Below are 7,353 nucleotides of genomic sequence, written 5' to 3' on the forward strand. Positions count from 1 at the left end.
GTTCCGTAACCCAGTGGTCAATAGGGGCGGTGGAGTAGCCTAATGGTTAAAGCGTTGGCTCGTCACGCCGAAGACCCGGGTTCGAATCCCCACATGGGTACAATGTGTGAAGCCCATTTCTGGTGTCCCCCGCCGTGATGTTGCTGGAATATTGCTAAAAGCGGCGTAAAACCATACTCAGTCAGTCAGTGGTCAATAACTGTCAGCAAGGACCAGAAAGTGACTGATGTTGTCCTATTGAATATATTTTGGTTTTGGAAGTTTTAAGATTAGTATTCATAAATAGCAAAATTTTATCGGAATATGCTGCTATAAATATGGATCAATTATAGTGAATTTGGGTTCATGGCAATGATACACCAAGGGCATCCTTGTTATTTTGCATTGTGTATATTATTATGAATGTATATGCAGTCCTAGACTGTTGTAGCATGTCGTTGTTGATGCTGTTAAAACAGCTGTTCGTGTCTTAGTTTCTTGTTGTAGTATATAGTCACGCTGTGTTCACTCTTGAGGAGAATAAACCACACTGTTTATGTTTTGGCATTGTTTGTTGGTAAATCCATTCATATAGACCCGTGAAGATCCGGGTTAGAATTGATCTTCAGTTACCCATGCATGTCGGGATCGGGTGGTCAGGCTCGCTGACTTAATTAACACATGTCATCGTATCCCAGTTGCGTAGATCGATGCTCATGCTGTTGATCACAGGATTGTCTGGTCCAGACTCGATTACTTACAGACCGCCGCCACACAGCTGGAATATTGCAGCTTTAAACAACAAACCAACAACCTGTAATCGTGGGCTCGATTCCCCGATTCGTCTTGATCATTAATACGGTTTGTCTACGCCATCCAGTGCTAATGAACTTCACTAAAGTGTTCAGCGTCTCGACATGCATTACTCCGGGATTTCATCCTTGAAATACTGTGTAACTGAAATACTGTTCTATTTATAGGGTTATACCAGACGCCCTCACTAACTGAATGAGTGCGGCGTTAAACAACAACCAACCAACCAGGCATTCATGGAATTGTCACCTCTCTGTCGATAACAACCAGATTCTGTTTTCTCGGATAATCGAGACTGGTTATCCTCTGTAATTTATAGTATCACAGCTTGCAGATCAATAATGGTGGTCGGCCCAGAATCAGTATATGTAGAGTGTAAACTGTGTATGAGAGGGGTGTCATGTCAGAGGCATGCTATCTCCGTGTCCAATCACTACAAAACCGTCATTTGTCCGGACTTGTACAAGCGGCCACTCACGCGAAGCACGCACGCACGTTCGCACACATACATGTGCACGTGAGCACAAAATCGCGAACGCAATGTTAAACCCTTTTTCACCTCAACACAATCAAGTCACGTCATAGCGCGGCATCACTGTGCAATGGGTCCAGAGACCGTTTCATAAACCGGCCGTAGAGCTGTCAGTTTTAAGTCAATGTTAAAGTACGAATATATGATTTATGACAACGATTTATGGAAAGGGGCCGTGGAGTTTGAAGCGACTCGATTCTTCGTATTTTGATTTCATTAGTTCTGTGAGGTCATGGGCTTTCTATCGAACGGTATTTAAATTGGTCTGCCTGTTTCAATTATAGATCTACGTCCGTTGGTTGTGTCGGGTTCTGCTCCTTGTCAGTCATGATCAGTTAGAGGACCGCACCATACTCCACGGTTTAACTGTCGGTTGAACTTACATAACTTCAATGTGGCTTTGAAGTAACAACGATTTGCGGCTACAAAACGTTGAAATAGAAATGTTTTATGTTCATACACGTCTATGCGCGTGTGTGCGTTCTCGGTATGACAGGTAATCCATCGACACAAATTAGTACTTGCGCAATGAGCGAATACCAATAGAAACTGCGCAGTAACGTGCAATCTTACAAGACAGAGATATGGTGTGTGTATTATTAGTGAGTGAGTTTAGTTTTACGCCGCACTCAGTAATATCACAGCTATATGGCGGCGGTCTGTAAATAATCGAGTCTGGACCAGACAATCCAGTGATCAACAGCATGAGCATCGATCTGCGCAATTGGAAAACCGATGACATGTGTCAACCAAGTCAGCGAAACTGACCACCCGATCCCGTTAGTCGCCTCTTACGACAAGCATAGTCGCCTTTTATGGCAAGCACATGGGTTGCTGAAGACCTATTCTACCCCGGATCTTCACGGGTCCTACATTAATGACAAAACACACGACGGTGTCACAGACTGGTCTCTGTATAGTTATCCCCCATCACAGGATCATGTATAACACATTTACCTGGGTCCTGCAGATTACCGGGGAAACAGTCTGTGGGCTGCATCGTGCTTGTGTTGTGCAGGAAAAAAGCGACAAGTGAAAAACGAACAGTACAAAAAAAAGTATATGCAATGTTACCATATTTAATATCTATTTTTTAAAGCCAAATCAAGATGACTATTGGCCTTGTATATACTCCTCAAAAAGGAAACGGATCATAAAATATATTCTTAAACAAATAAAGTGATACTTGGAAATAAACTTGACATTGCAAGAGATATTACTGTCCAGTTATAGTTATGTATGATAATAATGAAAGTCTGGAAATTCCCTACAGCCGGCAGTGAGTTTTGACGGTAGATATTATAACTGCCAACGATCTTGGATTGCGGTAGTCGTATGATGGGTCAGTTCAAAGTTGGCATATGCGGATCAGTAGTTCGTGGAAGGATTTGTCAAACATTCATTATCTGGACGAGGCACACTGCCTATGGGTAACCCTTTAGGGTGTTATTCCAGGTCTTTGGCAGCGCCTGTCCATGTACATCCAAATAGAAATATCACATGAGTATTAGCGTTAACAAATTGCACAACATCGCAGGTTACGCAACTGCTGAAGGGTATTTCTTGCATCTCATCTTTGGAAATCAATAAATTTGCATTTTTTGCCTCACATTTACATTTCAAACATAGTATGTCTCGTTCTTACTTATCCAAGTGTTAACTGAACCGGTTAATTTCCCACAAAGTTACACATTATCAGATTACATGTTTACAAACTGTTACAGGAAGGAGTAACGCTTACATACACTTAATCAAGTTTCACGACAGTTTTTTAAATATTTATTTTTTAATTACATAAACATCTCGCTCCTTTGATGGGCATTTTAAAATGACACTTGAATTGCGTCAATGTATTCAAGAACGTCCAAGCAAGTCTAGAATATGTGGCAAGTCTAGATTTCCACTGTTTCTGAAAATGAAGACAGTCCCAGGGCTCTTTTCTTTATATTTTATGATTGTGTTTATGAACAGTATTTTTCTGTAAATCTGTTAAAATATAGCTTTTCAGAGTTCACATAAATTAAACAAATCATATGCTTTGTGATACATCAACGTGCACGTAACATTTAGTTCTCTAAGTGGCATTTGGGAAGTTGGGAAGTACAATAATGATTTGTACATAATTGACCTTCACCTTTCATCCCTTTGTTAAATTCACTGACTTTAGGCAACTTACTGCCTACCCTATAGTGTTAATTTTGTTGTTTTCATTGTATATACCCTGTATATAAACCTTCCACCTCCTTGTTACATTCTTGCTTGACAAGAATCAGTATCGAATCGCCGCGGCCACGCAGTTGTTGTCCATACAAATCATTACAGAACATTTACCCTCAAATATCTACATGTTTATTAAATATGCTGTTGCCATTGTAATTATCGTACGGTATAAGTTTGAGACAAATACGTCATATGATCATACAGAAAATTCGACAGGAAATATATCGATTCGTTACAATCACTTGTCTATTTTTTCTTAAAATCTTAGGGGGATGGTGTTAGCCAAGTGGCTAAAGCGTTCGTTTGCCTCGTCGAAGACCCGGGTTCGATTCCCCACACGGGTACAATGTGTGAAGCCCATTTCTGGTGTCCCCAGCCCTGATATTGTTGGTATAGTGCTAAAAGCGGCGTAAAACCAAACTCACTCACTCACTCACTCATTCAAAATCCCTACCAATCAGTATTTTTGCACAGCGAATAACGCCCATATCATATCTACGATCTTGCATTGAATCAATTCTAATGGGAAACTGGTATTTAAAGTAGCCCATGACCATGTGCGTGAGAACGTGCATGGTTTACAAATCATAAACTGCTGAGAAGGCACTAAAAATAATACATAAAAGGTGTGTAGACATGTCATGAACTCGTTGTATCTGTCAGGTGTTTTTCTTTAGTGTATATGCACTTGTACAGGAATGTGAACAGGGAATATATATATACGAGCCTACATGAAACATACACATGACCTACAGCCATTAATTAACTTATATGAGACAAATGTACATACGAATGACGGTAGCAACTGAAAACAGCTGTATTACGAAATACGTTATGGCGTAGCTTGACACGTGCCATGCGATTTTACATCTTAAAGCTGAAAGAGGTTGAAGTTAATTATCATTCATAAAAATACAAGCTTCATATGTCTTGAATATTATGAATCAGATGCAATTGTATAGAGATGTGCGAAAGGATTAAAGCGCATATGTTGACAATAAATGACATATTGCCTTGGTATTAATTCTTCTCGACGACAATTAATTGTTTATTTGTTTATTACTCCTGGTGACAATTATCCAGTTGGCAATTCCTGACCTGGTAATTGTTATAAATGTAATTGAGGTCATTGTCTTCAAACTGTTAACGTAGGAATTTTGTTGGTCACAACTGTCCAATGGTAATTGTTTCCGTTAGAATTGATCAGGCTGGAAATGTTAATTACTGATTGGTGCAAATTGAAATTTTCCCATCCAAAACCACAAAATAGCAGCTTTCATTCTACATTATATTATGGAGTATGCTCCCTGGCTAAATCATGTGAAACATATATTTTGTACCGGATGTATTTGTAAACCTCTTTCATTATACACTAAACGCCAAAAGAAACGTTACCCTCCTTCCATAATGACGGAGGTACCTATCTTCAGCTGGCGTTGTGATGCGTGGACGTCCACCTCTTGGTCTGTCTACGGTGATCCCATCTGTCTGAAGCCCTGAATAAGTCTTATAACTGTTATACTGTGGCATCCGTGGGCGTTGGCAACAGCATCGTATGTCGACCCCATCTGCACCATCCCAATGGCTCTTTCTCTCTCTTCACCTGTTAATCATGGCATATTTCTCTTACTTGTGTATCATATCATGTATTCTAGGCTCTCTTCATACCCTATAGAATCATTCGACATGTGAAATGGATGTAAATACTGTTTGAATATTGCTGCGTTTTGGCGATTGATATTGCTACGTGTAAACAGAAAATGGAAAAGTGTTACTTTGCAAGCAAAAATATTAGCAAAGATAATTTTAGATGTTCCTAAACTTTTTTTCACAATATCAAAGACACGTTTTACTTGTTTTCACTAATGCAAATCAGCAGAAAATGTTTTAAAAGACTGAAATCATAGGAATGATTATTTTAGAATTTTACACACTCTACAACAGTTGTTTCTTGTTATAGTAGTTGATAAATGGTGACTTTAAATAGTTTATCATTGTCCCAAAGCAGAATTTTATTTCAACCTTTCTTTCGGACATCAAAATCACTATTATTGGTTTATTTCGGCATGGGCGAATACAGGACAATTTAACTCTTCTGAAAAAATGCATTTCAACTAAATATGAATGCTTTTGAGAATTTGTTTTCGTGATTTGCATAAAGCAGTGTTGTTAAGCTTTCTTGTAAACTAAAACCTTCTAACATATCTTTGATAGTTTTTCAGTAATTCATAAAGATAGGAGGGTAACGTTTCTTTAGATGTCTAGTGTACTCAATCCTGGATCATATCAAAATCTGAATCAATCCTGAAAGGCCAGCTTTTACAATCGTTGACCAGTGAAATGAATAACTCATCTAAAGGACAATATTATAAGATTTTAAAAACTCACCTTCACTCGAGCTCGACAAATACTTACTACTGTCTGAAAATATTTGGAAACCTATTCTATATTTTAAAACATCTAACCATAAATTGCCAATAGAAAGTGGGAGATGGACGAATCTCGCAAGAAAAGAAAGAGTCTGTAACCTTTGTAACTCGCAGTTAACTGGGGATGAATTCCATTATATCTTTAGATGTTCATATTTTAGCCAACAACGCATCACTCACCTAGAAGATAGCTCTTGTTCCTTCCCTAATCTCTCTACATATAAAACATTGATATCAAGTACTAAAGTTTCAACAATCAAACACCTATCTAAATTTATCAAATGTATATGTTCTAGTTTTCAGTAATCATTGCGTATATTTCCTGTCACCTTCTTGCATACTTTGTATATTCTGCATTCCATTTTATGTACTCATTCACCACCGGAGGTGGTTCCATTTTGAGTACTAAAATCTGTGTGATAAGGAACAATTATACAGGTGCAACATACGTATACAGTATTTGAACATATACAGGTAATGCATTGTTTAAACGTCATTAAGGCCTTAAGGTATTATCGTCAACCAACTAAAAACATCGCATTCCGCTTCACACAATATGTCCAGCTGTTCGCTTAAAATTCGTTATGGACCCGTGAAGATCCGGGCTAGAATTTGTCTCCAGTAACCATGCTTGTCGTAAGAGGCGACTAACGGGATCGGGGGTCAGTCGCACTGACTGGGTTGACACATAGTCATTGTATCCCAATCGCGTAGATCGATGTTCATGCTGTTGATCCCTGGATTGTCTGGTCCAGACTCGATTAATTACAGACCGCCGCCATATAGCTGGAATATTGCTGAGCACGGCGTAAAATTAAACTCACTCATTCACTCATTAAAATTCGTTATAAATGTTTGTTTGTTCTTTAAGGCAGCACTCAGCAATATTCAACATATATGACTGTAATCTGTTAAAACCTGGATCTAGACCAGACATTCCAGTGATGGACAAGACGTGCATCAATCTAAGCAATTGCGATGTATCAAACAAGCAAACGAGCCTTACCATACATTCCCGTTAGTCGCCTCAGGTTCGATTACGACAAGCCCATTTCTGGGACGTCGTGACATTGGGTAGCCTAGTGGTTAAAGCGTGCGCTCGTCACGCTGAAGACCCGGGTTCGATTCCCTACATGGGTACAATGTGTGAAGCCCATTTCTGGTGTCCCCCGCCGTGATATTGCTGGAATATTGCTAAAAGCGGCGTAAAACCCAACTCACCGTAATTATCTTTAGCTAACATTAGAGAGACCCATATGAATTGCTTTAGACGTAAACATGTTCGGTAAGGTAGTCTAATGGTTCAAGTGTTCGCTCATCAGGCCGAAGGCTCGGGTTCGATCCCCATACACGACGTGGAGCCCAATTCTGGGGTGTCCT

Source organism: Haliotis rubra, unplaced genomic scaffold (genome assembly GCF_003918875.1).
Source record: "Haliotis rubra isolate DU_JTF1 unplaced genomic scaffold, ASM391887v1 Scf249, whole genome shotgun sequence".
Taxonomy (NCBI): Eukaryota; Metazoa; Mollusca; class Gastropoda; order Lepetellida; family Haliotidae; genus Haliotis; species Haliotis rubra.